The 27,130-nt window shown below is 44.6% G+C and overlaps 1 long non-coding RNA gene across 1 annotated transcript; it reads left to right on the top strand.

Annotated features, from left to right (window-relative positions):
* The first annotated feature begins 22,339 nt into the window (after nucleotides 1-22,339).
* LOC128109422 (uncharacterized) lies at nucleotides 22,340-26,480 on the top strand. Its single transcript, XR_008217813.1, has 3 exons — nucleotides 22,340-22,542; nucleotides 23,901-23,923; nucleotides 24,754-26,480. It is a non-coding gene; the product is annotated as an uncharacterized LOC128109422 (long non-coding RNA).
* The last annotated feature ends 650 nt before the right edge of the window (nucleotides 26,481-27,130 follow it).

Below are 27,130 nucleotides of genomic sequence, written 5' to 3'. Positions count from 1 at the left end.
GTACCAAAGACTCCATGTCCCATTGCATCAGGCCGGATCAGTGCATACTGTGAAATCCCTTAGCCTCGGCTGGGTTGTAAGCACACGTTCAACAGCAATTATTGCAGAAAGAAAGGGAGAAGAGAGGAAGGGAGGGGAAAGAGCTCATCAGTTCCAATTTGAGCATCTAAATGTGGGCTCTAGGGAAGGCAGAGGGTAGGGAGGCAGTCTGTGGGCAGAGAACAGCCATGCAGCTATGGTAACTCATGAACGCAGCCTGGCCATTTGAAGCAGACTTTGCCTCACCTTCTGAAAAACTGGCTTGACCTGAATATCCAGAGTAGGACATGGACAAGGCAGCTCTGCCTGTGAGACTGTGTCCCCTAGTCAAGGGAATGGTCTTGCTTAAGGCTGCTCTGTAATGGGGGGGGGGGGGGTAATAATAATGGGGGAAGTATAATGACTACCATCAACATTTACACTCCAGATGAGCCTCGGTGCGGTATAGCTTCCCCAGGGCAGAGCCCCTGCCTGTGCCTCAATGTTTCGTTCACCTTGAATTGAATTCTGGGTCAGGTTCACACTCGAGTAACTCACTTAAATGCTGGGAGCATGGAGAGATCTTCCAGGTTAGGACACATGACCACACTATAACGGTATTTTGTTGGTTTTGTCTTTTTCTCTCCTAAGTGCAGGGATGAAGTCCAGATTGCTGAAATGACTTGCCGAAGACCACGAAAGTAACAGAGACATAGGTCTTTTGATGCCTAATTCAGTGTTTTGGCATCACACAAAAGCTGCCTCTTTTGAAACTTCAAATAGCGTCCTTTATCTGGTCTGAAGCCTGGCATGGAGCCAAGGCAGGAGGGGGACCCAGGAGCAGTCAGACACAGTGCCTGTGTTCCTCCAGGTACACTCCTCGGGAGTATGGCTGGGCCGTTAGTCTAAGGGCAAACTCCGTGACTGAGAACGCGAAATCAGAAGTCAGTTGGGTTTAAAACCTACACACTGCCTGGACTACCTGTGACATGAGCCTGAGAGAGACGTAAAACCTCTGACTTTCAGTTCCCTATCTATAAAATGTCACTGGAAAAGGCGGCCACTTCATGTTCCGTTGAGTCAGGTGAACCAGCGTAAAGCACTCAGGACGGCGGTTGGCACAGTCAACGCTGTGTTTAGTTTATTGTTGTTAATGCTGGTTGTTCTCTGTTTACGTGGTCACCTTATTCTTATGTTAGAAGGTTTTAAAGCACAGGAAGAGGAGGAGGGAGGAAGAGGAGGGCTTGACCTGAGGAGCTGAAGGGAAGAGGGGAAGAGGAGGGAGGGAGCGAAGGAAGCAGGAGAGGAAAGGGAGAAGGAGGAGGAAGAGGAAGAGGGAGAAGGGGAGAGTCAATTATTTATGAAGAGCTGGCAAGCCATAGGCATTTGTGGCAGGCTCTAGCCCCCCAGCCACATGCTACTGCGCCTATGAAGCCAAGCCAGGCATTTGAACTGGGCCTTCTTAGAAACAGTTGCTACGGAGCCTGGTTCCTCTCTCCCACAAGGCTCTGCTCTTATCCACCCTTCTGTCCCGGGAACACACAGGGCCCAGTGCAGCATAAGCACAACACAAAGCCCAGGAGAAGCCACTCTGTGGCCAGGCAGCCAGCAGCTCGGCGCTGTCTCAGATGCAAGGTAGAGAAACACTTGCTTCTTGGCCTGGCTCTGAGGTCTAACAGAAAGTTTTCATACCTAGAGCTCACATGAGGCTTCCGAATGGGGAGAACCTAGATGCTGGTCCACTAAGGTAGCCTTCTTATTCTCCTGTTCCTCCTCACAGGATCCAATCAGCTCTTTCCCAGCCGGGATCCCCAGAGAGGTGCTGGTATTATTGTTTGTTTGCTTTTGTTTGTTTGTTTGTTTTATTTTCTTTGTCCCCCAGAGGTGAAGTGTATGAGGAAGGAAACTCAAGTGGACCTTGTTGTGGTGGAGAATTGTTTTTGATGTGGAAACAGAGGGGCTGGGAGGATGTGAATATGTCCCTTGTGTGTATGCAACACCCTCTCTAGAGAGAGGATTGCAATTGGTTTATGGAAGAAGCATTGTAAGATTCCTATTAGTTAGGAATTATTATATGCAAATCCTCAATCCTCAGTGACTTAGTACAATAGATGATTACTTCTTTGTCTTGCAAAATGCAGCCTGGGGATGTTCCCAGGCACTCAAGCTGGTACACTGGTGGAGGGAGGTGTTCTTCAACAAGCAGCTTCCAGACTCAGTGGGAGTCTAGACACCCAGCCTCAGATAGAGATGAGCAGGCACGGAGTCAGCAAGTCGGTCTTGAGAATGGTGTGCATCGCTTATCACTTTGGTCCACGTTACACTGGCCGGGACTCAACCTTGAGGCTCCTCTGCCCTCAGAGGGTCTGGATAGTCTAGCTTCTGTTGGAGCATTCTTCCCAGAAACTGCACAGTGTGGGCAGGAAGCATGACTATGGTAACCTCAGCCAAATAGGAAAGCCAGCTCCCAATAAGAGACTTTGTGGATGGAGGTTCACTAACAGGATCTCAGCTGTTCCTGAAGTGGAGGAATAGAGGGAAACAAGCTACCCAGGACATGCTCAGCTGAGCCTCATGACAGACAGCACCCAGGACAGAAGACAGAACGAGTGGCTACTGACCAACAGGCAGCATAAAAACATGGAAGACTGGCATGGACCTGAAAGGGTGACATCGGGGGGCATTGATCCAGGGTGCCTGAAAGATGCTGGTGTAGGAGCCCTTTTAAAGCTTTGTTTGAGTAGAACAGGTAAAATTTAAGTCTGCCCCCAGGACTAGATGGTGAGATGTTAGTAAGTGACAGGAAAAACGATCCTTCAATTTTTATTTGTCGAAAAAAGCAGGAGCATGACAGGCTAAATCCCCAAAGGACAAGCGATGTGCAAGCCGTCAGAAGGCATGGACATGAGTGGATACATTTTATTTTTCAAAATAAAACAGGTGAAATTTCTTAATGTTGTCAACGGCAGGCAAAACCTGTGGCTGCATGATTATTTGACATGTGTGCTGCACACCTGTTGTATGTTGAGTTCTATACTGGTCTCAGGAATGCATCAGTAAACAGAGTAACAGTAGTCCACGCCTTCTTCAGAGTGACAGGTATACCAGGGAGACATGAGTACTCTTGACAGATGGATGATAGATAGATAGATAGATAGATAGATAGATAGATAGATAGACAGATAGAACGTTCTAAGTCAAAAAAATATTTTAATAAATTGGTTGCTATAGACATGGTATGGTAAAGAAATGGGCCTGAGGATACACAGTGTTAGAGAAGAAGGACTTTAATTTTAAAGACAGGAGCCAGGTAAAGTTTTATGACAGAAGAACTCCTTAAGCCATGTGATTCCTAAGCAGAAGAGCCCAAGAAGGAAGTGTGGCCAGTGTGTTCCCAGAACGTGGAGGGCATTATACCTAGTGTGGCAGGATGGGAAGAGTGTTGTGGGGTATTTGTATACTGTGTGAAGATATATGTGACTGGTTTAATAAAGAGCTGAAATAGCCAATAGCTAGGCAGATGCATCACAAGTTCAAGGCCAGCCTGGGTTACACATTTTGCAAGGTATGGTGCTGCACACCTTTAATCCCAACATTTAGGAGGCAAAGGCAGGAGAATCTGAGTCTGAGGACAACTTGGTCCACATAGAGAGTTCCAGGCCACCCTCTCTCAAAGAGAGACAGACAGACAGACACACACACACACAGAGAGATGGAAAAAAATCAGGATTAGTTAAAGTCATCGTTAATAGCTTCCCACTTCTGCATGGAGCCTCTCCAGGCAGTGTTCCATATTACTCTCGGGTGGTTCTCCTTGTGTCTAAATAGGATCACAGCACTGGCTTATTTAGAGTCTTCACGACTCTTCCCCCACTGCCTAAGGAATAAAACCCAAGATTCTAACTGTGTCTTCTCCAGCTGCCTTCCCCTGGAGTTCTCTGCTCTAGCTACCCAGGTCTCTAAGCTTAGCCAACATTAACTCTCACCAGGATTTTAGTGCCCTCTAAACAGCTCTGAAACTATCCATTTTCTCCTGTACTGTTCTTGTTTGTTTGGTTTGTTTGTTTTCAATACATGTTGCTGGGTGTTTCTTCTTCTTCTTCTTCTTCTTCTTCTTCTTCTTCTTCTTCTTCTTCTTCTTCTTCATCATCATCATCATCATCTTCTTCCTCCTCCTCCTCCTTCTCCTCCTCCTCCTTATTCTTCTTTCCCCTCCTCCTTCCCCCCTTCCCCCCTCCCCCTCCTCCTCCTTTTCACCTCATCCTCCTCATCCTCTTCCTCCTCATCTTTATCCTCTTCCTTCTCCTCCTCTTCCTACTCCTCCTTCTTCTTATCTGTACCACAAACCAAACCATAAAATGCCCAAAGGCAGAGATAGAGTTTCTTTTTTTATCTCTTATTTTACTAGTGAGGACATATATTGTCTCCAAGCAAGTACTAAGTAAATATTAGTTAAATGAGTGAAAGAATTAATGAGTTAGTACTAGTTTCTCTGCTTAAAATGCCTCCTCTTCCTGTTTGTCCACCGGGCAAACCCCATTCATCCTCCCAAGCATCCATCTCAGACGTCAGGCACGCTGAGAATCCTTCCTGCTAAGGCACACTGCCCCCTTCCTTGAAGTTCTCAGCACCTGGCACAGCTCTCCACAGAGCATTCGAGGCTTTAGATGTACTGCCCTACCTGTTTGTTTATTCTTAGTCATCTTTGTGCACCGAGGATCATGGCAGGTCACATACCTGTGTCTGATGTCATCTCTTACAAAGAATGAATAAATGCAACTGATAATACACATCCCAAAGAAAAGGAAACATGTCAGGAAGAAAACAAGGAAATAAAGAAAAGATGCTCCTTCGGCCTTGGCGTTTCAGTGATGATTTGCATCTATGAGCAGTAAGGATGGAGGAGCCGCCGTTGCCCTTCCTTCTCCGAGTCTGAACTCTGCTAGACGCTATAGGTGATGTCTTATTTGATGGTCTTGCTTCCAGGACAACCAGACCCCTTTGTTGCAGGTGGATTATCATGAGAATGAGACAGTTATCTTCTGAACCTTCAGTGAGCTCAGCCGAGAATGTTCTAACCTCTCACCATGCTGTGTGATAAGAATACATCCTTGGTCACACCATAACATACAGTTTGGGCTTGGGGTAGCTTTTCTTCAGTCCCTTCTATCTGGGGTAGTTTCTGTTAACAAAGGATAAAGTCACCTGGGAAAAAGAAACCTCAACTGAGGAATTGCCACCATCAGATTGGCTTGTGGATACATTTGTAGGACATTTCCTTGATCAATGATTGATGTAGGCGGGCCCAGCCACTGTGGGCAGTGCCAACCTTGGGCAGGTGGTCCGGGATTGTAAAAGAAAAAGCAAGTCATGTCGAGCAAGCCAGTAAACAGCCTTTCTCTGTGGTTTCTGCTTCAGTTCCTGCCTTGACTTCCTGCTTTCCCCAGTGATGAACTGTAAAGTATATGTAAAAACAAACCCGTTCTTCCCCGAGGTGTTTTTGGTCAGTATTTTATTACAGCAACTAGAGCGTAACTAGACCGGGTGGGTCTCAGCCTTGGCTCTTTTCAAAGCCGTTTTGATTCAAGAGCCACAGACACAGCACAAAAAGACCTGTTTCTGCTCTCTTTTGCAGCACAGAAGTTCACCAGTGTACTAAGGCCACAGTTGATGCTGATTCAGAGTCTGAATTCTCACAGAGGCCTGGCGCGGGGTATGAGTTGCATGGACAGGGATAGAGCATAGAGAAGACAATGTCTCCCAGCTCTCGGCCTCGTTGCCACTCTGATGCTCCCATGCTTGGCTCTTCCTGTGTGTTTTCCTAACATCCCATCCTCCCACTGTGCTTTTCTCCCCTGATTCTCCTACTAGATGGTCAGGAGGCAATTCAGCTCACAGTTAACTGTTGGAACCTGTGAGTTTTGTGTTCTGAGTGACCCCAGGCCATTGTGGTCCGTAGAATCTACAGCAGTATCTTTCTTTTTGGCTGTCCAGCCCAGCGGCATGGAGTCATATTTGTAAAAGAACTGACCCAACCTGCACTGCATATGAAGACAGAGAAGCTTGTTCCAAGCCCCTTCACCTCAGGACTGATGCTATTCAAGTATACGTATTGATACTGGCCATTTAAAAAAAAAAAAAAAAAAAAACAATTAACAGCACTGCTTCCACGGCACCCACCTGGAGAGCTCCCTTGACCTTTAAAAACCTCACCTGAGAAGCCATCCAATAAATAAAGCCAGCTGAATTTGCTCCGTGGACAAGAATTTAATGAACACAGTGTTATTTCCAGGTACCTGTGGAGTAATAAAGAGGGTTAACCACAGGTCTCTGTCCTTAATGTTCCTACAATGCAGTGGTTCAGGAATGACTTACATGTTAAAAACAACTCACATACAGCAGTCTATGACCAGGGACTAACTCTATATGCAGTCATACCAGGACTGAGGATATAGCAAAGTTCTCTTCTGCTCACTGGGCCCTACCTAAGATGCCTGAGGGTCATCTGTGAGTAACTACCTTTACAAGGGTCATGACTTGGCCCTGAGGAAGGACATCTCCCCCAACTAGACTCACTTGGCTTTGTCTGGAAGACCCATGGTGAGTACCAGAGATGATGTCATAGAGGAGAATCCTAAAGGATGCCCTTGGTCTTACATTACTTCATTTTGCATTGAGCACAGTGAAAGCAATCACATTGGAATTCCTACAGTGTTTATGTTGCTTTGCAGATGAGGAAATTGTTGAGGACCAAAGCTTGCCAAGGGTCATACCCAAGAGTGCACCACAGAATTAGGATTAAAGAGCGTTTACTTCTCTTAGCCCTCTCTGCTAAGTTGGCCTCCAATACAAGGCCACTCCAGAAATCCCACTGTGACCAAATCAACAGGTAGGAGACATCCCTGTGGTTAGATGGGGACCTCACCCCTTCACTCCCCTATCTATTCGAAGGCTGGTGGTGTGTGCTGTGACCATCCACCATGACAGGGTGCTAGCCTGGTGTCTGTCAGCCCCATTTGATTTTCTCTTCTATCCCATTCCTTCCCCGATACAGGGAGACAAGCATCTGTGGTGTTTCTCTTTGAACTATTTTGCAAGCGGCCTTGATTTGACCTTTAGCCAATGTTACGTTTCTTGGCACATTTTCCATTTTGTTTTAAGATGACCTCTATTCCCAACGCCATCTCTGAGTTCCCTTTTCTTCTCACTCATCTTGACTGCTTACACGTGAGGTCCTAATGGACAGGTGGCATTGTCTAACTGAATCCTCCTTGATTTCCCACCTCCCACCAGATTTCTGCAGGGGCCGTGGAGGCTGAAGGTTGCCCTGGTATAGTGTTAATCTTCATTGCCAACTTGACAACATGCAGAATCACCCGAGATACACTCCTGGACATGTCTTTGAGGGTGTTCCCAAGGAGGGTTAACAGCGGATGGAAGACCCACCCTGAATGTGGGTGGCACTGCCTCACGGACTGGGTTACAGACGGAACAAAAAAAAAAAAAGGGACAAAGAGAAAGCCAACAGACCCCTGGCACTCTCTTTTCCACTTCCTGGTCTGTTTAGACATGAGCGAACTCCTGCTACAACTGTGACCCGATCCCACCGCCATGCCTTTCCGGCTGTGACTCACTCTACCTCCTGAGCTGTGGCTCGGAGTACCCGCTCCTCTCTTAAGCTGTTTCTTACCAGATAGTCACAGAAGTAAGAAAAGTGACTAAAACTCCTGCCTACCATTTCCCCGGCCCAGATGGATTCTACTTCTTCATTGTGCTCCATCTTAGGCTCAGTGGGAGCGGTGTGGTCTCTGCAGTCCTTCTGTCTAAAGCATGCACTCAGAACAGCACAAGAAGAACACTACAGGTCCTCACTAAACTACATGCTGAGTGAGCCCTCGATGTTTATAGTCCACACATCTACCAAACACAGCACGATGCTCCAGGCACAAGACAGGTGAGATCAAGAGGGCCTCTCCTGCTCACCCTGCGCCTCATCTTTTTGCCAGTCCATAGGGAATCTTGATCTGAACACCTTTGCTGAACAGTGTTGCTGAGGTAGAGTCCTTTGAGGTCACATGAGGCATTTCAACTTCAGTCTTCTGAGGTTTCACTTCGAGGACCTTTGGACTTGTTACTCATTTGCAGGCCCACAGATCTTGTTCTGGTCTCTTTCAAAGACTAGTGTTTTTCAGGCGAATTGGTTTTGGGTGTTTTTTGTTGTTGTTGTTGTTTTAGGGTTTTTTTGGGGGGGAGTGTTGTATTGCTCCACTGCCAGATGCCTTTGGTTTCACGTCTGATGGAGCTGAATGTCCTTCCAGTACTGTGAACCTTTCCTCCAGTTCTTTGCATACCAAATGACCGGGCTTACTTAGCTGTGAGTGCAGGCTGACCACACATTCCCAGGCTAGAGTTCCCGCCCTGCAGCCCAGGCCCCACTGAGCCCCAGCAAACCCCTTTCCCCAAAGCACACTGCATACAGGACCAGGCCTCCACTAACTGCCTCCTGCTTTTCTGACGCACAATATCTAGTTTGGGAAATATTTCCCTGGTGGTTATGGGATTAACTGTGGCCTGCAGTAAAAGGTAAGCCTTTAAACAAAGGTTTTTGCATTGTTTTTACAGGAGGGAAAATAAAATACAAAACATACTATCTATTAATGGGCACTTTAGGCTCAGGGCTCTAGCAGTTCAGTTAATCAACAAGGATTTCCTCAGACAAGGAGGTAATCGAATCCAGGTTGTCATCCATGCATTTCTCCTTCTCGTCACAGGCTCCACTTCTGAGTGCAGTTGCCATAGCAATGAGATGATTGCAAGAGAACCCGAGAGATCATGCCTGTACATGAGATGTTTATGAAAATCCACATCTCTCTCTTTCCCATTTCTCTCTGCTAGAAAGAAAGAAGAAACTGGGCGAGAGACGTGACCCCAAGTTCTTTCACCATCTCGTATGTGTTGGGTGTGGGATTATATGCTTAGTATGTGCGTCGTGCTAGACATGCGTGCGTATGCTTGAATTTTGTGTTATAAAATATAACGTAACAATGAGAGTCTATAAAAACAAAAGTGCTCGGTTCAGTAATTTCTCATAAGACATATCAAATCAAGAAACAGGCATTACCAGAACTCCAGACGTGGCACCTATATCCCCTCAATTGGTGTCTCATCTTCCTCCTTCGAAGGAAATACTATCCTAACTTAAGAAAAAAATCACTTGCTGCCTTTTCTTTGCAGTTTCACCACCCCAAACACTGGGGTGTCGTTTGATTGTTTTTGACCCTTGTGTGGCTCCGTATCTTCTGTTTGTGTCTTGCATAATATGAGGTTTATAAGCTATACTCGTGTTTCCATTTGTGACTGTGATTTTCACGTTCGTTTTGTTAAGTTTCATTGTATGCAGAGAATCTAATATTCTTATTCATTCGATTATTGGTGGACTTCTGGGTTGTCTCTAGTTAGATGTTAATCATAAATAATTCTATAACGAATGTTCTTGCACATGTCTTTCTGTGTCCAACTCACATTTCTGCAGGTCTGTACCTGGAAGTGAACTTCATCAGTCATGATGTACTGTAGCCAATGATGCTAAACAATGTTCTTACACAGTGTTATGGATTCCTGTCTCTCCACAGCCCCATCAATGTTTAGCATCCTCAGTCTTAGAGGGTTGCCTATTCTGAGGGGTGTATAGTGGTGACTGAATCTTTCTCTGCCCTCAGAACATTCTACAATGTGACAATCCCACTTTCATAGTTTTGACTAATCTGTAGCTGTTTGTCATGTAATTTAGATACAAACAGATGATGTGTGTATTGCAAAGTAGCCCATGTTCTGTGGGATATGTTGTCACTCTTATGGAATCTTTGGGTAAGCAGAAGTTACTAATGTTCACATGGTCCAGTTTATCTGTTTTGCCTTTGTGAATGTGTCATTCACGCCTTGTGAAAGTGCTTCCTTTATACCTAATCTTAATGCTGCCCCCTAGCATTGTCTTCTGGACAGTTCACTGTTAACCTTTCATATTTATGACTCATTCATTCCATAAATTTGTTCTTAGCAGTTTAAGGCAGGGTTTGAATTTCTCTTTATATTCAATATGGATGTCCAAGGAGCCTCACTTAATATGTTTGTTGAGAAGGCCATCCTTTCCTGCTACTCCACGGTGACAGCTTCATAATAAATGGGGTGTCCTTATGGACTTTCTCTTTTGTTTCATTGGCCTGATTTTCCATCCTCACCCCAATTCCATAATCTTAATTACTGTGGCTTTATAATTAGTTTTCACAGCTGTCAGAGTAAGGCTTTCCACTTCGTTCTCATTCAAGAGTATCTTGGATGTCATTAGTTAACATTCACATTGTCATAAAAGCACTAGAATCAGATGTTAATTCACACACACACACACACACACATACACATATACACACACAAATAAACACACATGAACACATACACATACACACAAATACACATACATACAAATAAACACACATGAACACACACACACACACACACACACACACACACACACACACACAAACACTGTAGATTTTTTGAGACATTCCATTTAACTCTGTAAATCAACTTGGGGGAATTATATTCTGACACTTTTAATTTTACTTTCCATTATAACTTTTTGAGTTTTCAAACATATTTTGAAATTTACTAATAATTACTTTATTGCTAGTGTGTGATAAATTTCTGTGAATTTGCCCTGTGTGCTTAGAAAACAATTCTAGCCTGAAGTCAGAATGCATGTTTCATGCATATCCGTTAGGTCTAGTGTGTGGATTGTGTTGAGATCTACATAGTGAATGGCTTTTGTCTGTTTGCTTTGTTATTTACTGTGAGAGGTATGTTTTATAAAACCTACCCGATGCGACAATAGTATTGTTTTTCTATCACTTACAACTTGTATATTTTGAATTTATGTTAATAGTGCATATGAAATTAGAAGTAGCATATCTTCCCGGCAAATTCAACTTTGTCATGACGAAGTGGGTCTCTCTTGATTTGTGATAGTGACTTCCTGATGCATTTATTCAGAATGCACATCATGCTGTATGTACATATACATACATATACAAATATATTTGTGTGTGTGTGTGTGTGTGTGTGGTGTGTGTGTGTGTGTGTGTATGTGTGTGTTTTGTGGTGGTGATTACTACAGTTAAGCAAACTAGACCACTCACCATCACCCACAGCTGTTGTGTGTGCATGCAGGAGTGTACGTATGATAAGAGTACTTACAATACATCCGCTTGGTAAATTTCCATTATACAATGCAGCATGATTAACTATAGGCCTTGTGCTGTACTTTGGATCACTAGGCTTCTTCATCCTACACAACTGCAAGTTTATACCCTTTAACCTGCTTCTATTACCCTTTATTTCTGCTGTTTTGTCATTCATATATTCTTATTTTGTATGACTGGCTTTACATTGCTTCTAGAACAGTAGTTCTCAACCTTCCTAATGCTGTGACCCTTTAATACAGTTTCTCATGTTGTGGTGACTCCCAAACATAAAATTATTTTTGTGGCTACTTCATAACCATAATTTTGCTTTTGCTACTGTTATGAATTGTAATGTACATACCTGTGTTTTCCGATGGTCTCAGGTGAACCTGTGAAAGGGTCATTTGACCCCAAAGGGGTCATGACCCACAGATTGAGAAACACTGATCTAGAGGCATATTCTTCATTTAAAGGGTATTTACATATCCCTTTGCTAAGGAGTGGGGATAATTCTTGTTCCAGGAAGTTTGTGCAGTTTTGTTCCCACATAGGCAATCGCCCTGGTCTTGGCAGGGCCCGGACGATAGTCTAGTCCTTTAATTCCAGCTCCAACTTCTTACGACTTGCTAAATGGCCCAGGCTTGAGCAGGCCTATGCTTCAGCTTATTTCTTTGAGTTTCCAAATTGGTTCTGTGATTCCTCACTCTCTTGTTGTCCCTCAACAGAAGGGCGATTCCAATTACCAGGAAAAGTACCCTCAATTATCTGTTTGTTTTTCTAAGTTGGGTAAGGACCAACTCAATTTTTTTTCTATTTTACACAAAAACACTTTTGGCCAAGTTTTTTTTTTTTATGCTTAAAATTGAACAAGAGCTATAGATTGTTAGCTACAAACATCAAAACGATACTCAGATTGTGAGTCCCTTAAAGATGCCCATGGTGTCCTCAGCACTTGGCTTAGGAAGTGTCCCTGCAGGGCCTGTTGAGTTAAACAGCAGGGAGGCCAAGGGGTGAAGCACTCAGAGGGGAGTGGAGACCATTTCTACGCTTTGTGCATTCCTCCAATAAAACATCCCCATCAATACATTCACGCTCACACCTCCATTTTCACAATAAAACTTGTGAGCAGCATCAGTATAACCCACCAGTAAGTTCGGGGCCTGGATCCTCAGTATCCTATAGAAAGACAGAGAAAATCGAGGGGCTATGTATAGCACAGGAAAGAAATCACTCACCGCTGTGGGCTGAGCAGCAAGAATCTCACAAAAGTACAAATCATATTTATAATGAAACTATACGCCTTGGCTTCCCTGTGACCTATGGATGCTAAAGACTCCTTTGAGCCTTTTCCCTATATGTTTATCTAACCTACAAACTGCAAGCCACCTTATAATCTCATTTACTATAGAAAAGTTCCTAACCAAAATAAATAAAAGAAAAACGTTTTTATTTCATCTTTCAAATCCTTTGAACAATCCAAACTTCAAAAACTATCCATGTGCAAAGCTACGAAGACACTGAGCACCAGCCTCTCTTCGGAAGCCCAGGCAGACCCTAAGATGAAATATTGTCCTCCGATTACCTGTCTCTCTCCCCTTCTCCGAGCCCCTGTGCTTAAATCGCTGATAAAACATTTTCTCAATGAACGCCAACCATGCTTCATCCTGACTTACCCTGAAATACTTCCCTGCAGTGTAGTCAAGGATCCCAGCTTCACCTGAATCGAGTTTTCTCAGGGATGTGGAGGGACCCTTCCCAGACGTCTGTCGTTGGCAGCATGGCTCTGTGTCTCCCACTTCTGCTCTCAACTCCTCCCAAATCTCCTAAGAGGTCTGCAGGTTCAGAGCTGATCTAGTTTCTGTCCAGAAGTCTCTAGTGCTGTGGAGGTCAGTTAGGTATTGGTCCAGTACAAGAGGTTACTACCACTTAAACTTCAATATGCCTGGAAATGGACTCAAAACTCTTCTTTTTACTGGTTATTTCTATTTTCTGTGTTTTATGCTTCATTTGGTGCCAATGGCTCCCCCTTGTTACCTACACCACAATCCTAGTCATTTTTAAATCCCACCCTGTGTCAAATCACAAAGTCTGCTGAGTCTGTGTCCTAAATATTTCTCATCTTTACCCCTGTCCAGATGTTTCTCCTCTTCCAGGTCGAGGCCTCTGATTGCCACACACCTGGAGCTTAGTTCTGACCCCCTGGTTGGTCTTTACTCCTTGTCTCTGAGCTATCCTCCCATGGAGCCATCAAACATTAACTTTTGCTCTTTTCCTGTCTTCTACTGACGGTCTAAGCTCCCTGCCCCTTCTCCTAAGAGTTGTTATAATGTGGCCCTTCTCTGACCTCCGGCCCTGTTCACATTCTTCTCTTTTGCGAGATTCATAGTCTAAAACTACCAAATAAGCTATCCTTCTAAGCATTATTGCATAAGTTTATACCCCTCACCTCTTTACTTGTTTATTGTGTACGTTTTCTTCAAGAGTCAACTCCACCAGACTTCTCTGCCTAGTCCGATGGTGCCCCACTGTGCTCCCATTGCAGAACGAGATCAAAACATCAATCCTGCATTGGAAGAAAGCCGATTGTAATGCTGGAGAAATTGGATATCCACATGTAGCAGACTTAGTGTTAGTCTCTGTGTCTTGCTTTGGACAAAAATCAATGCAAAACCGATCAAAGACCTTGGTATTAAACCTGAATCCTTGCTAAAGGGAAACATTTCAAGATAAAGGAATATTTGAAAATTTTCTGAGTTGATTCCAAGAGCTCAGAAAATACTAGCAAGAATTGACATGTGAGATTATATCAAATTAAAGACTTCTTGTGGTCCTACCTCAGCCCGGGACTGTGTTGATGTCTGTGGCCTGTGTTGCCACCAAAGGCCACATGGTTGACCAGGCTCTGGGCCACCACCTGTGGCCGTGTTGGTGTCTGAGGAGTGTCCCATCACCAGGCCCATGGTAATCTGAGTGGCCTGCACGGCCACTCGGGGCCATTTAGCGATGTCTAGGTCCAGGCTGCTGCCAAGGGCTGTGTCTGGGTTTGTGTCCCTACTATCGCCGGGAGCTGTGTTGATATCCATGGTTCTGTTACCACTGAATGCTGTGGCTGCTCAGCGTCTGGGCTGTCGTCACCTAGACCATGTTGGTGTCTGAGAGCCATGCTGCTGCCGGAACCACACTGATCTGGGTGGCCTGCACTGCAACTCAGGGCCATGGTGACATCTGGGCCCAAGCTGCTGCCGAGGACCATATCGGGGTCCATGGTCCTATTGCAGCTGGGGTCTGTGTTGATGTCCCTGGCCCGTGTTACTACCAGGGGCCATTCAAACCATTCCTGTTGAAATCTGAGGGCAGTGCTGAGTCAGCCCTTTCCTTCGCTGCCCTCCCCCACCCCCGCCCCGCGAGATCTGCAATGGGAGAGATGGCCCTACCCCATACAGGAGAGCTGGCCCAGATGACCCTGGCCCTGGGAGAGCTGGCCCCATCCCTCACCCCAGGCTTGGGAGAGCTGACCCTGATGGTGTGGGCATAGGAGAGCTGGCTCACCTGAGGGGGGTGATCTCAGTGAAGGCCCAGACTGACCAACTCAGCTGCCACCCAGGCCCCCATCCAGTGCTTTAAGTTAGCCCACCCCAACATCTACCCCATCTAAGACCTGCTGGATCACATGAAGATCTCCATGACTCAGCCAACAGCAGGATACCCAAGAGGAGTTTATGTGAGGGTTCTGTATTGATGGGATTTCAGGCGCCAGAGGCCTTGATCATGGCCAACAACTCATCGCAGTGGGCAATTGCATGTAAAGCTGTTTGGACAAAAAGTTATACTGCATGATACACAGTAGTTCCCAATGCCACTAACGTGAATGAAGAGGTGATGGAGAGGCAGGAAAGATGGAGGAGCAAAGTGGTTGTTTTTGTTTGTTTGTTTTTATTGGGTGAGGGCACTGCAAGGGTGAAGGGTAGATAGGGAGGGACTGGAAAATGAGTGGGATTGGGGTGCATGATGTGAGATACTAAAAGAATCAATAAAAAATTATGTTTAAAAAATCCACAGCAATGATGACAGATGTATTACAGGTGGTTGTTTACACTCCCCTCGAACTGTCTGAGAGGTTAAGTGGAACTGAAAGGACAGTGGTTCAAATACAGTAAAGAAGAGCAGACGGAAGTGCCGGACTTCCACCTATCTCGGTTTTACTCGGAGTCAAACTCGATTAAAATAATGTCTCGATTAAAAAAAATTAGGAAATATCCTATGGGGAATAGAAAAGAGACTCACAGAATGTGCAATACACGTGGATACTGGCATGATGCCGAGTATTTCTATATTTCTGAAAATGTCATGACGAAACCCATTGCTTTGTATATTAATAGGCGCTAATAAAATAATTGTCAAATTAAAGTGGTGTTTTTTTAATGTCTGTCACCTTCACTTGGAAACACTCCTTAGTGGTAGCATCTAGTAAATCTCAGTAACAGTTCAAAGACCGAGAAGAACAATAGTTTTTAAGATCACTAACATCAGGGGTTGGAGATGGCTCAGCAGTGAAGAACACTGGTTGCTCTTCCAGAGGACCTGGGTTCCATTTGAAGCACCCATATAGCAGCTCACAACTGTCTGTAACTCTAGTTCCAGGACATCTGACCCCCCTCTTCTGGCATTCACAGGAACCAGGAATGCAAGTGATACATAGTAATAATGCGTGTAGGCAAAACACCCACATGCATTAAACAATAAAATAAGTTAAATAGGTGTCTTAGCCATTTCAAGTTGCTTTATTGTTCCTTGGTGGCTGGGGAGGGGGGGGGCAGGGGTTGTTATTGTTGTTTGTTTGGGTTTTGGTTTGGTTTGGTATGGTTTTTGTTTTTCTGAGACAAGGTTTCTCTATGTAACAGTCCTGGCTGTCCTGAATTGGCTTTGGAGACCAGGCTGGCCTCGAACTCACAGAGATCTGCTTGCCTCTGCCTCCTGAGTGCTGGGATTAAAGGCGTGTGCCACCAGGCCCGACTGTTCCTTGGGTTTTATTCTCATGTCTTCATTGTTAATCATACTCAGTTATAAATATTATACTTTTGAAAATCTATTCTATTTTCTGGGTTATTAACACCTGTTTATTGTATGATTTTACAAGTAGACACAGGCAAACAGTACAAGGATTCTGAGCTCCCAATTTCTCTTTAGAGCCCTCACGTACTCCAACATTTTTTTTTCCGTCTTCTTATTCTATCACAGAGATTTCTGTTTCCTTACTGTGTTTCATAGCATGGTGCTTCATTTATTACTAGGTCCCTTTTATTAAAGCATTATCTTCCTTACTAGTGGAATTAGGACCTGCATGGGTTTTCACCATCCTTCGTCCCACGAGCAGACCAAATCCAGTGTGTGTGTGTGTCATGGAATGACAGCCCCGGATCTGTAGAGGAAAACTTGCCCTCGGCTGAAACGACAGCTGCTGGAGCTCGCTGGGTTCTCTTCGCCCTTAGAGCCATCAATCCTGAGACCCATCGCCAACTTTCTTTTGCCTTTGCTCTGAACATCCCAGCTTCCCTCGGCTGACTGGTTAATAAAAACTGGCAGTGTCTGTTTCCGTGCCTGTCAGCAATGGTGTGAAGAAGCAGCGTGCTGGGTGGAGGGGTACCACTGGTCTGGCCTCCATTTGCTTTTATTATTTTATCCTCGCTCAACCTACAGTGCTCAAAAGGCAGCCTCAGAGCTGCTCTGTCTGTCTGAATGCTCACTAACCAGCAACCCAAGTCTCCATATTCTCACCAGCGATTTGCTCTTCGTGGCAGAGTGAATTCCCAAAATCTTCCCATAGCAATATTTATAGTCTTACATGTTGTTCTAGAACCTTACTATCCCCCAACAAGAGGTGAAGTCTGTCTCCCATCCCCCAGAACCTGGATGGGCCCTGTGGCAGCCTTGGTGGGTATAATATGGTAGATGTAGCATAGTTGACTTCTGATGTTACTTCATAAAAGTCCACCTATACCTCGGTGGTACAGCTTTCCTGAAAGGTGCATAGCTGCTCTGAAGCTGGAAAGATCTTGTGAGCCAGACTGGGGGTGTGGGCATGGAGGAGAGGGGAGGGGGTGTGGAAAGGAATAGGAGAGGGAAGGGGAGGGGAAGAGAAGAGGAGGAAGGAGAGGAGGGGAGGGCAGGAAAGAAGAAGGGAGGAGGGAAAGGGCAGGACAGGAGAGGAAGTTCGGCATCTGCAGCTATAAACGGCAGACAGAGGGTGCGTGCTGGGGCCTCCAAAGCTCATGTACTCAAATATCTCGTTGGAGCGTTAGAGCAGCTCCACCTGATATGGTTAGCAAAGACAAGCTGTTCTTTTAACACTCTACTGAAAGGGAAGGTTTATGAACATAATAAATGTGACTTTACGCCACTCTGTTTTGGTATGGGATTTTCATGCAGGAATATGTAGGGGTGGTAGCCTCAATTATCAGAGTTCAGGCCTAAAAGGCATTATTTAATATTTAATGCCTTTTCTGAGGAAAATAAAAGGTAGAATTTTTTAGATTCTAGATGTGTCCTTGGATTGTGCAGTGGAACACTAAGTCCAGAGGGTTTCAACTGTGTGTAAAGTCCACTGCATGAAAATAACACAAGCCATTTTTCAGGGCTCCTGGGAGGCTGGAGGAAGACAGAAGACGTAAAGAGTAATTGATGTGGTCTAGACAAAGTTTCTTTACCACTTCCATTCATGACCCTTTAGCCCAAGAAGTTTTTATGCAATTCTGGGGATATGTATCTATATCTATCTATCTATCTATCTATCTATCTATCTATCTATCTATCTACCTACCTACCTATCTATCTAAAACAGTTATACAAATCAAACACTGATAATAAATTATAAAGAAATTTATTGCAAAATAATTCCTTTGCATACTTATAATCTTACCATTTATTAAAGACTAAAGCAAATTTGTATACTAATGAGGCAGATATGCCTATTTGTTTCAAATAATTAATGGCTGAATATTTGGTACTTTTAGGACTTGGAGTGTCTTCAATGTTTTTCAGAGTTCATCAGTATTGCAATTTCATAATTAAGAATGACAGTTTACATAATTTATGTAATACAAATTAGCAGAAATATGAATAGGACAACTTCAGATGGAAATCCTGACCTAATTAATCCCAAGTCAAAATTCATTTAATAATTTTTTTAACGACACTCAGTAACTCAAATAACCATTTTTAAGATCAAACCTTCTAATAACAACATAATCTAAATATATCTGAATTTGATAATTACATGCTTAGGAATGGTAAAAGTCTTTGTCCTCCATAATGAAATGACTTTATTTCTATATGAGCAGAAAAAATATATCAGTACAGCACAAACATTTCACTTCATAGCATTTCATAACATACACTAGTCTCCAGTCTGAGCCGAGGTGCTTTGGGCAGTGTTGGTTGGCACCGAGGGGCATAGCAGCGTGGACAGTGAAGGTGTGTCTGTCCTTTGTTCCAGACCAAGGGGAAGCGACACAGTGCAACATGGGCGGTCACTGACAGAAACGCCTTAGATTCATTACACATTAGATTTTGAATTGATGTTGTTGTTGTTGTTGTTGTTATGCATTTAGAAACCATTCACTGTCGGCAAATTTTCCACAACCTCCGCATTCAGTTAGCTAACTCCACATGGAGCCAAGACCCATCATCTAAGGACTTTGGTTGTCGCTACCCCCATGAAGAACTAACAGTAGCTGTGGTTGCCTGCAACCTCTACAAGATCAGGCCACCCATTCTAACACAGAGTAGGAAGTGGTTCATGAGCCCCATCCCTAACTGAGGAGCTATGGACAGCCAATGGCGTCTGGAAAAAAGAGAGTCAGCTTTCCTTAAGGGCATGGCTGCTAGTAGGTGGACCATGCTCCAGGATGGCCCCACTCAGGAGTATGTTAACAGCACACACTGGAAACATGACAGGATATTTATGATTGGTGCCTTCACACTAGAGGGTAGAAAAATCCATTACTGAGTCAACAAACAAACAAACAACTACTAACTACACAGAACATGGTTTCCACACAGTGCATGACTCTCCAGCCAGAGACCTTTCTCCCCCTTCCCTGCTCCTCCTATGCTTCCAGCCTGAGCTCTCTAGCACAGGTGAGTGACTGTCCATGGTGCTGCCCTTGGAGCCTGTGATTTCAGAGGGCCTTCAACTCTGGACCCTGGTGGTAATAGAGTGCTTGTTGGTTTTTGTTTGTTTGTTTTGACTTTTAATTAGCATACAAAATAGTGGGCGTCATTATGATTTTTTCCTCTTATTTTTTAAACTTATTTTTCTCTCATACTATTATGCTTTACTCTTTATATTTATGCATTTATTGTGTGTGTGGTGTGTGTGTGTGGGGGGGGGGGGGTTGCTTACTTGCCATAGCATGCATGTGGAGGTCAGAAGACAACTTAAAGAAGGTGGTTCTTTCCTCCTACCATGTGGGTCCTAGGAACCAAACACACACACACACACACACACACACACACACACACACACACACACACACACATTGCACTTCATTCATATCCTCTTCCTCCTGCTAATCTTCCATTGCTCTGCCAGTTTTTTCATCTGGCTCCAGTTTCATTCCTCCATGAACATGTCTGCAGAGTCTATGATTTACAAAGCAAGGCATGCTTCTCGTTAGGTCATCTAGACTTTTTCTTTAGGTTTGAAACGTTTCTTGTGGGGTGTTATAAAGAATAGTCCTAAGGGGGATGGAGAGGGGGTTCAGCAGGTAAGAATGCTTGCTGCTGAAGCAAGAGGACCTGAATTAAAATCCCTAGCACCCACAGAAGAGCCAGGCAGTGCTACACATGCCTGTAACCCCAGTATTAAAGAGCAGAGACGGAAAGACCATGGGAGCTCACTAGACAGCTAGCTCAGTCAAAACAGCAGTGACCTTCAGGTTCAGTGACAGACCTCGTCTCAAAAATAAAGACGCCAAAATTTCTCCTCTGACTTCCGTATGCTATACATGTGCACCACACATGCATATACTATATACTACACTATATAGAGAGAGTGAGTTCTAAAAGTGACAACCACATTGATCATCTCTCTCTCTCTCTCTCTCTCTCTCTCTCTCTCTCTCTCTCTCTCTCTCTCTCTCTCTCTGTGTGTGTGTGTGTGTGTGTGTGTGTGTGTGTGTGTGTGTGTGTGTATGTGTGTGTGTGTGTGTGTGTATGTGTGTGTGTGTGCACATTTCTTAATAAATCCTGAACTACCAACAGGCCTTCCTAGAGCTTTCTGGGGGTATTTTACTCATGGGCAATGCAAGAAAATCATTAACACTCTTGGGTATGATAGACTGTGCTCCTGAATGATTCATTGAACATTTATGTTTGCTGTTACTGGACCAGGGCATAGACTCCCATGGTCCACTATCCTGGAAAGGGGACCCTTGGGTCAGGGAGCAAGGCAAAAACTGGCTTATGAAGCTGGGGGTGAGTTGGTCCATTCTCCCTGTCTTTCCTCCATCTTCTCTCCCACCTTTTCTCTCATTCTCTCCAGGCATCTTTCTTGCTATGCAAAATCATAAGTGGATATAGAATGGCAATGTTGTTGGCAGGTCCTGTGAGACCCAGAGGAGGGAATTCTCCCTCATATTTGCCTCAAAGTCACCCATATGTCAGCCCTGGTGAGATGGTGAGCAGAGGGCTGTCTCTAAAGCCACACCTGGGTGCCAGTCCATCCTGTGACCCTTGATGGCACTACATTGAATTGGTCATTAAGTGACGATTTTTCTGATCTGTAAAACTATAACTGAGCCTATAGAGAGAGACTCATGATGAGGATTATGTGAGGTGACACATATTGGAGAGGATTTTGTCAACTGAAAGACAGTCTACAAATGAAAGATTACTCTCTTCTATGGGGACCCCAAGAAGACACTTGAGGTGGTGACAAAGTGAATCAAAGGGACTATTAGGTGCGTGCTTCACCAGGCAGGATTCAGAGGCTCCCTGCCACAGGCTGGAGTCATTGGAACGTCGGTTGAGAAAATATCCCATCAGATTGGCCTATGGGCAAGACTGTGGAGCATTTTATTAATTAATGATTGATGTGTGGCCAGGTGGTCCTGGGTTGTGTAAGAAAGCAGGCTGAGCACGTGATGGGGAACAAGCCAGTAAGCAGTGTTCCTCCAGGGCATCTGCTTCAGTTTCTGCCTCCAGGTTCCTGCCTTATATTCATGCCCCAGTTTCCTTCAATGGTAGACTGTGATGGGAATGATAAGCAGAAATAAATCCTTTCTTCTCAAGTTACTTTTGGTCTTGGTGTTTCATCACAGCAATAGAAACTTAACTAAAACAGTATTTTGTATGAGATGCTAGTCCTGTAGAGTTAATACATATAGCTTGGGAAAAAAAGACTCAACTAAATGTGTTTCTGTTTAATTCAACACATTGATCAAACACCCATAATGGAACTGTGAACAACAAATTCAACTAAGACCAATATAAGTGAAGTGTCTGTTTCCAGGGATTGTGAAGCATAGTTGAATGGCACATGGGAGTGGTTCAGGTTTCTTTCCTGCAAATCCATCAGGGTGTTTTTATACAACATGACTGTGACTTTCTAAGAATGGAAGAGAATGTGCCGTAGTCACCAAAAATATCCAGATGTGGAATCCAGTTTTACTCACCACAAGGTCTGTCCTAATGGTGCCAGGACTCTGAGTTTACAGAACAAGCTTGAAGGAAACACCAGTGTGGGTATCACCTCCACACTCTTCATCCTACCATAGTACTGGCAGCGTGACCAGGGGATGATGTGCGTATTAGTTACTTTCTGTTGCTGTGATTAAAACACCATGACCCACAGTGACTTATGGGGAAGAGAGCTTATTTTGGCTTTGTTCCAGAGGGACAAGAGTCTGTCCTGTCAGGGAGACATGGCAATGAGCAACGAGCATGTCAGCTGGAGCAGGGAGCTGGGAGATTACGTTTTCAATTGCAAGCACAAAGCAGAGACAGTGGACTGGAAGGGAGATGACTCCATGATCTCTCAAAACCCACCCACCCCACCCCCCAGTGACAGACTTCCTAAAGCTCCCCAAACAGCACCACCAACCAAGAGTTCAACTACTCAAGCCTATAGGGCTCATTTCTCACTCGAACCAGCTCAATGGGAAACTCTCAGGACACAGCAATACATGCAGGTATGGGAGACAATGGCAGCACTCATGGATGCCAAGCGACGGCTGCCTTTTGACAACGGACTTGTTGGAGAACCATGCCAGCCTGGAAATCGACACAGGTGCGTGCTTCACCGGGCAGGATTCAGAGGCTCCCTGAGCCGGTGAGGTGGCAGGAGAAAGAAACGCAGCAGAGCCTGTGGTGAGGGAATATCCTTTCCACTTAGGCTTTAAGGAAAGGGGGAGGATTTCTTGTCAGAGTCTTGGGGGAGGACCTAGGTAACAGCTGCACTGACCTGAGGGTACAGCATGTCCTGTCTTGTGGATATAAACAGAAGCATTCATTTCTGCCAGCCCCAGGCAGCTTTGTATGCCAGAGCCCAGGGTTTATCAGTCAAGCTTACACATGAAATCAGCCTCCCCTCCTCCTCTCTCTCTTTCTCTCTCCTTCCTCCCTCCCTTCCTCCCTCTCCCCTGTACCCCTTCCCCCTCCAAGAAGACAGTTTGGTCTGGGTTGCCCTCTGGGATTTTCCTCTGATTTCTCTTTCTCTCACGCGATGTTCCCTGCCCAGGCGTTACATAACAGCCTGGACTGCAGGGAACACCTATACAAGAGGCCATGACAGTTAAACAATGGGCAGGCAGAGGCTGCCCTGAGAAAATGGAGTCATTCATGGGCTGTGTGAGAGGCGGCTCTGTTCCCAACTTGGCTCCCTGGTAAATGAAGTACGCTGTGGACAAAGAGGGAAACTTTACACTCTAGCAATTTTCCCACAGTGGCAGGCTCACAGAAAAACAAGGCACTGGTTGGCTTAGAGGAGAAAAGGCAACCATATCCATAAACTTTGCTTTCTCCCCCAAGTTGTTGTCTAGTGCCAAAACCACAGACTAATCTCCCAGAGAGAGAGCAAGAGGGAGCGGCTGCCGCTGTCTGTTTTCATCGCTGTTTGCCGGGCTTTCCTCTCTGAATCATCATGTATTTGACCTTAGTGTTACCTCCCCGCTTTGACGGGAGTGCTGTCAGTCCGAGCTGATTGGTCCGAGGGAAATAATGATGTCTTCCCCAAAGGCAGATGCTCTCCAGAATCCAGGAGCATCTTTCCAGACACATGCAGCTGGAGCAAGAAAACCCAGAGAATGTATAAATGCCCTTTGACTGAGTCTCCACACTGATGCTATAGATTTAGTGCAGGCTTCACTTACAAACTGTGACATGCTTGGCATGTCATCAAACAGTTGCAAATGTCTTATGGTGCATGCTTCATTTCAAACTAAGTGACATGCCAAGAACATAACAAAAATCATAACAGAATCTTCTATGCTAAAATCAATTTCCAAACAACAGCAAGGACTCATCTGTCTAGGGAGATGCATCGCTCTTGTCCAATGTATGTATCCACATGGAGAGATTTTGAAGTCTACTCTAGAGCTTCTGAGCCCATGGCATTATTACCACTGAGATTTCTACTTCAATCCTTAGGTGCAGAACGGATGCTGATGTAGGTAAGTCACAATACAGTGAATATGAAGATTCCTCCTTACCCATCCTGGAACCCTGTTTCCTACCCAGCACCAGGGGTATTCATGGGGTGAACAGGGTAGAGAATCAGGGGACATGAACTACCTCCTGAATGAGGGCTGGCGAGATGACTGAGTGGGTAGAAGCACTTATTACACGAGCCTGGGGACCTGAGTCCCATCCCCAAAACCTACATTAAGGCTGAAGGAGAGAACCGTTTCACAAGTTGTAGCTAACCTCCACATGCACACCACTGCAGATGCTTGCCCCTCCCCCACCACGTGCTTACACATTCTCTACACACACACACACACACACACACACACACACACACACACACTAATGATTTTGATATTTAAAATTACTTCTTAAACAATAGCAGAACACTGGTCTATTTCTCTGGCCTGAGAAAATGGCACATGTGACATAGACCTGATCTGACAGCTCAGCCACATCCAGGGAGAGCCAATCCTCTGGGCATGAAGCCAACAGCACCAGTAGATGCTCCATGCTGAAGGAAGTTGTTTAAACTCTAGAAGCCTGCTCATGGGCTTGGATCCTAATTTTAAAGGCCACACTTGATGTGACCTCGAAGAAGAAATCTTACTTATGTGGCCATTGTAAAGATCATCAGGTTTAGAAAGGTGGGCAGGGACAGGTAGGTGAAACACCTGTCAAAGGAAGCAGGCTGCATGGGAACTCCTTCCTAGAACAGCCTCAGCCCAGAGAACCTGCTTAAACCACAGAGCACTTGCATGGGACAAAGGACAAGCGGCAGTGTTCTGTCGTCACTGTTTTTGTTTTGTGAGTACAGTTCTCGATGCCTCGTGAAGACTGTGAAGTAAGTATCTCAACATTTCATGCCCTGAAACCTGGAAACGAACACCCACATTCATCCCCGGTACCACTCCGTCCACAAGGCTTCAGCTGTGTTCTTCAAAGAGAAGCCTTTGACCCGCTGCATCATGACTCAGCTATCAATATGTAACCTGTACCAAATCCATGTACTTCCCAAGATGCTTCCACTTCAGGGTTTGAGTGAACAATGAAAAGCCCTTGGGCCTTGCACAAGGGCACAGAATTATAATCCCATCATGTGAGAGGCAGGAGATCGTGAGTTGAAAGCAAGCTGGTGCTCTATAGGGAGTTCGAGGACAGCATGGGCTACACAGGGATTCACTATCTCAAAACACAAAGACTCTTGACTTGTAAGTGATAAGACACTGAGATTTTCTGAGCACTCATCATCTTGTGGGAACTGTGCTAAACTTGGACACCAACAACACTCACCACAGAGTGAAGGAGAGAGCAATATTTGGGCTAATCAAGGCAAAGCTTTCTGAGGGAAGTAATGTCTGACTTCAGTCTTGAGAATAGATCAGTCAGATGAAATTGTGAGAGTTCACCTAGGCAGAAAGGATGGAGCATGAGAGGTGTGGCCAGGCATGAATACCCACATGCCTGATGATTGCACTAGGTCCATGTACCTGCAGTATTAGAACATGTGCTAAAAAGAGGAAAGGGGGACAGGCAGTAGGGTGGCTCTCCATAGTGTTCCTAAGTAGCCATGAAACACCATTTTTCTTCAGTAGAGATATCTGGGGCTCAAAACAGTCACTGGCATTTTAATCCCACAAGCAGAATGGTAAAGCAGAAAAGACCTGTCATTAATTCCTCCCAGGTTTTTAGGTCAGTAGTCTCTATAATTGCCTTGTTTTTCTAATTTGAAGAGAATTCCTCAAGCAATGAAGTTTGTGCTTATATAACTATTTTTCTGCTCCCTTCTGACCTTTGACACTGATATTTGTTGAAACAGCTATTTTTCACTAAATTGATCTAGACACTCATTGACTAGCTCGTTGAGCAAGGCTGGTCAGAAGGGCCTTGGCTCTGAAGCCGATAGAAGCCACCCCCATCATTTCCTTACTGCAGTATGCTTGGAACTGTGGAAAGTGCTTCCTCACTGGAAGTCCTCACTATGAAGGAGATGCTATTAGCATTCCTATCTTGTAGATGGAAAAGAAAAATATGGCTTTGGAAAAGTAACAGCTCAGAATGTCAGAACCAGGATCCAAGTGATTTAATTCTAGAATCTCCACTCTTGGCTATCTCATGCCACTGTGGTTATAAAACGCTTCTTTGCAACAGCAATCCAGATTTTAGACCAGAAAATATTTAATATTCCCTGGATATCCAGGGAAGTAGACAGCCGTAAGTGTTCCAAAGGGGAAAGCTTAATTCAGCAAAGGTTTTCTATCTGCCAGGTGGAAGTCTGATTCACAATTCCTCTGAGAAATTAGGGCGCCTGGATATGGTTCAGTAATAGGACGTGGGCCTAGCATGTGAAAGGCCTTGGGTTTGATACCCAAGACTACAGACCAAAAAAGACATTGGAATTTTAATTCTATTTCCCTATAAAACCCCATTCTCTAAAGCATGGACTTTAGGTAATCACAATGCATCCACGCTTATTTGTTAATTGTAATAAATGTACCATATCCAACTATGATGCCATCGACAGGAAATGCCATCTTTGCCATTTTTATGTACATCTAAAGCTGCTATAAAGAAATAAATGTATTAAAAACTCATCCTTCAAAGCCAAATGTATTATCTCTGGATTCTTAGACCCTTCCAGAAGTAATTGATTAACTATACATAATACGATGGTTTAGGTTTAACTGAGCGGCAATGGTTAATGATTAAATGTGTAAGTTCCTAAGCTGTATAGTGGAATGTTTATATATCTCTAAATTGAGAGAGAGAGAGAGAGAGACTGTTGATTCCTTGTTCTTATGTTATTACTTAATATCCAACTCTCAAGAGTGGTTGGATTGTAAACTTAATGTCTGAGGTTAAAGAAAGGGCTTCCGGAAGGCTGTCATAAGTTCAGGCTAATAGTCCAGTCTTTCTACACCATTCATTCTCAGGCACACCAAAGTGTTCTTTGGAGCTGAAGACTTCCCATCCTGACGGTCCCCAATGAGGACAGGGAGACGTGATTTGAACAGTGTAGCTTTTCCTTGTTATCTGCCTAGTCTAGCTTGCTCCTAGGCACATTAGAGGGAGCATGCTTCATGAACTCCTTTCTTTAAGCAAAATTACTCCACTGCATTTTCCTCTCCATGCCTCTCTCCAGGAGGAGTTCTAGGGGCCCTTTTTGGAGTCTGTGTAGCCAAGCAGGAGGCCAG

Source organism: Peromyscus californicus, unplaced genomic scaffold (assembly GCF_007827085.1).
Source record: "Peromyscus californicus insignis strain IS unplaced genomic scaffold, ASM782708v3 Scaffold_14__1_contigs__length_90479793_seg_2, whole genome shotgun sequence".
Classification (NCBI taxonomy): Eukaryota; Metazoa; Chordata; class Mammalia; order Rodentia; family Cricetidae; genus Peromyscus; species Peromyscus californicus.
The sequence above is the reverse complement of the archived record's forward strand: the minus strand, read 5'-3'. Positions and strand labels throughout refer to the sequence as shown.